This window comes from Asparagus officinalis, chromosome 10, assembly GCF_001876935.1.
Source record: "Asparagus officinalis chromosome 10, Aspof.V1, whole genome shotgun sequence".
Lineage (NCBI taxonomy): Eukaryota > Viridiplantae > Streptophyta > Magnoliopsida > Asparagales > Asparagaceae > Asparagus > Asparagus officinalis.
The window spans coordinates 61,940,469-61,944,853 of record NC_033803.1 but is presented as its reverse complement, the minus strand read 5'-3'; positions in this window follow the sequence as shown (position 1 = coordinate 61,944,853).

The following is a 4,385-nucleotide window of genomic DNA, read 5'->3' as shown; positions in this document are numbered from 1 at the left end:
AACCACCCAACTGAACCCTAGATCGGATTCCAAATAGATCTCCTATCCACACGAGGAAAGCGAAATCTCCAACGGCAACTCCTAATGCTATCTCCACCGAAGCCGAGAACTCCAAGAACTAAGCTTCACACAAGAATCTTCCTCCACCAAAAAACCCTAGATCTGAAATCTGGGCTCTGATACCAATTGTTGTGCGCAGCGGAAATTTCGGCAGCACTTCGGCAGCACAACAAGAGAGTCAGATCGCAATAAGAATTCCCGTCTCACCAAGGAGACAAGAATCTGAAGCGGATATCTCAACCAAGTGAGATATCAGCTCTTCCTCTCATCAGTTCTAGGACTGACCTGTCGAGGGATCCTAAAAGCTATTACAAATCACACAAAAGCAGTACAACCAATTTTAACGTGGTTCGGCAAATTGCCTACGTCCACGGGGCAAGGAGGGGGGGGGAGATCTACTAATAGAGGGAGATAATACAACTAGGGTTTACAATCACTCATAATCTAAACCCTCACACAAACCCTCAAATCCCTCACACAATTATCTCTCTCAAAAGGGGATGTATAAGGACCCTTGCACAGCACCAAATCTGCGTCTGTAGCAACACCAGCCGAAAACAATTCTCAGTCGAAAAACAAAATCAAAACCTTCTTTTCACTTTTCGCTTGCAGCCGCACGCCTGCACTTGCCTTGCACCGAGCCGCAAAACAAAACCCTCCTTTGCTACACAAACCCTATTAATTAACAATTGTTATATATATGCAGCGGAAGAAGTGGGGTCATGGGCCATCTTCTTTATCCGCTGGACTCTCGCGGAAACAAACCGCGTATTCACGTGGTGGCTTCAATCACGTGGTAGACCCCCACGTCACACTGCACACTCTACGGCTATCCCACAAAAACCACAAAGTGTGTCTCCTTGCCATTCGTTTTTACCTAACTGCACCTTAGTTTGCAATTTTTTTTTTTTTTTTTTTTTTGTTAACAACCAAGTAAAAAACATGACCTTGCTTGGAACTATAGGATTCCAAAAAAGTTTGTTATGTTATGATGTAACACCTCTTCTGATTGTCATTTTATACAAAGAATTAACAGAGAGTTCCTCTGACTTTATCAAAATCCACCTTAGGGTATCATGAATATTATTACGAGCAAAGGAGGATAGGAGATGCAACATATTATGCTTCTCGACTATGCAAATTTCAGAATGTAATTTCCTCAAATTAGGATGTCAATACCAACATTCATTGAGATAATGATCTTGACTTCGAACAGGGACATTTGGTGACCAAGCCTGAAAATATAGAGATGGATATATGCTAGCTAAGGAATTATATTAGAACCTATCCACTTATCCTCCCAGAATCTAATTGAAGCGTCATGCCCCAAATCCCACTTGATACAAGAGAAAAAAGGTTTCATGAACTTGTAAAACATTGTTCCAGAAGGTTACACGGAACATTGAGGATGAGAACCCCTCTGGTTGCGTAGGGAATGGAGAATAGAGCTAGAGAAAGACTTAATTTATGTTTTCTCCCAAAACCTTTCTGGCAAAAGGGAAAAACCCATTAGCTGAGAAGTATTTGGGTCATTGGCGGACCAAATTGCAATACCTCTTAAGATTAGATGGATTAATATGTATGGGTCATTGAATACTTGAGGGACTGATATCTAAATAACCCTTACAGCTTACATGAACACCTTCTATAATATTTTATTCATTATCTTGCTTAACGTATGCATGGAAGTAATTGCGGAATACACACATCGTGTCCATACTCTAGGAAACTTCCTGTTAGAGTTGCTCTCTGAAGCATTAGGACTAAAATATCCAGAACCGCATCAAACTCTGATATTCACCGCAATATCCAGAACCGCATCAAACTCTGATATTCAGTGGCTGTTTGCGGGGGAAATTGTGAGAAAATTGAGAGGAAATGAATTTGTATTAGTCTCTCTAACTGACTTAGGAAAAGAATGAATACAAACTCTCGATGTAATCTCTTTCTAACTGACTTAGAAAAAAGAAATTACAATTCCTCTTTATCGGTTTCCCAATTTACAAAAGAGAGAATGAATCAACGGAGATTCTTCCCTTTGTTTAAAACTGGGTTCTTCTTGGTGGCGATGGAAGTTTGAATTTTGTATTCCGTTGACGATCTAGACACTTCGCTTCGTGGAACGTGGTCTATTATTCTCGATTTGATGCCGGAAAGAACTTGCGAAGCAAGTATAGAACTCTAAATGAGTTTAAGAACTCTGAACGAGTTTAAGAACTCTGTAAAAGAGTTTAAGAACTCTGTAAAAAAGTTGATTTCAGAAAGGAAATCTGATCCTTTTAATCAAAACGAGTCAAGCAACTGACCTCAGAATTCTTTAACCGAATACGATTCAAAAGCCAAGGAAAAAAGCACTCAAAAAGCCTTTAAAATGCCTAAATCAAGCTCCAACCAAGTTAATCCTTTTTCAGCTGTAAACACCTCTATTTATAGGGTTTAAGGGGTGTAACTGACCCCTTAAATCGCTCCATAATAGGGGTTTAATACCCTCAGTACGTGTAAAATGGTTTTAGAATCGTTCAAAACGTGTTTGAATTAGCCAAACACGAGGTTCACATTAGGAAGCGACCCTCACATTTAGCATGTGAAACGCGAAGGCGAACTCCGCATTTGAAGCTTAGAACGAGGGGGTGACCTCCGTGTTTGGCATTTCGAACGCGGAGATGAGGTCCGCATTTGGAATTTGAAACACATATGTGAGCTCCACGTTTAGAGTTTGAAACGCAAGAGTTGATCATCACGTTTTATCTTTGAAGAGATCGTCAACTTGTAATCTCTTTGTTAGAGCATTGTAAAGATCGTCATCTTGTAATCCTTGCATTTGGCTCTTTGAAATGAGAGTCGTCAATTTGTAACTCCCATATGTTGTTGTGAAAGTCGTCAGATTATAACTTTCGTCTGTTGATGTGAACGTCGTCAGATTGTAACTTTTATCATCAGTGAGTGGTGGGGATTAGCTATCTGTAATGATTTTTTAGACAGCCTACAGTACCCCCTCCAAAGTTTTTGAAAGTTCACGGTTATCTGGAACGAATTTTCAGAATACTGTGGATCTCAATTTTGATTTTGGGATTTTTGACTCCTCATCATAAAGAAGTGGTTCATTACATCTTTTTTGACAGCATCATGAACTTGGTTGCAGAGACTTGTCACGCAGGACGCGTGTGAAGGTTGACATTTAACTTTTGGAACGCAAGAGTGAACTTAGTGTTTTGTTATTTTGAAATGTGAGGGTGATATTCGTGTTTGGTTGTTTTGAAACACAAGGGTGAGCTCCGCGTTTTGTCTTTGGAACGCAGGGGTGACCCCCGCGTTTTGGTCAAAGTCGAACCGACTTAATTTAAAACACGAAGATTGCATTTGGGCAGGATTCTTGCCTAGAATCCCACATTGATTTGATAGCCTAGCTATCTATAAATAGACCCTAGGGTCAAATCAAGAGTCCATCGACTCTTTTAACTTCATCTCAATTTCTAAACGAGAATTCTCGTTCACATCTCTGGCGAACTCTTACTATTCTCCATCGAAAACTCAATGGCTCCCAAAAAGATTGTTTCTAAGTCTAAGAAAGTTGTCGCAGCGACTTCAAGTATGCCGTCAGCGGTGCTACTGCCAGGTAGCCGTACCGCCGCCCCATACCCCTCTAATTAGTGATAAGTTTTGGGACTATTAAACTTGTTTCAACAAGTTTCTTTATCAACGGGAGTCTCGTGTTTTGAACTTAAAACGCGTGGCTGACCCTCGTATTTTGAACTTGAAACGCGAGGGTGACCCTCGTGTTTTGAACTTGAAGCGCGGGGCTCACCCTTGCATTTTAAACTTGAAATGCAGGTGTGACCCTCGTGTTTTAAACTTGAAATATGGGGGTGACCCTCGCGTTTTAAACTTGAAATGCAAGGGTGAACCCTTGCATTTTCAACTAAGTCTTTTAGACTTTTTTTAGTTGATCTGCTTTTTAGATACTAATTGTTTATCTTTTTGCTTGCAGTACACTATTCCAGTGAGCCTCTCACTTTCCGCCATCATTTTGGCCATGAAGAAGGGGGGTGTATAGACCATAATGTGACGTTCAATCTACATCGAGAACTTCCCATTTTCCAGGACCAAGATAAGGAGTGTGCTAAAACCGTCACTCGGGTCATTTCTACAACTCTTAGAGCTCTGGTCACAGATATCAAATTCAAGACCATAGACCGCAAGAAATTCAAGAAGTCGGTGTTTATATTCAGAGATTCTACCAAAATTGAGACAGCGCTTATGTACGATGGGAGCTACAAGTGGCTGAGGAATGTTGGGGACCGTAATCTCTTCTTGCCCAACATGGA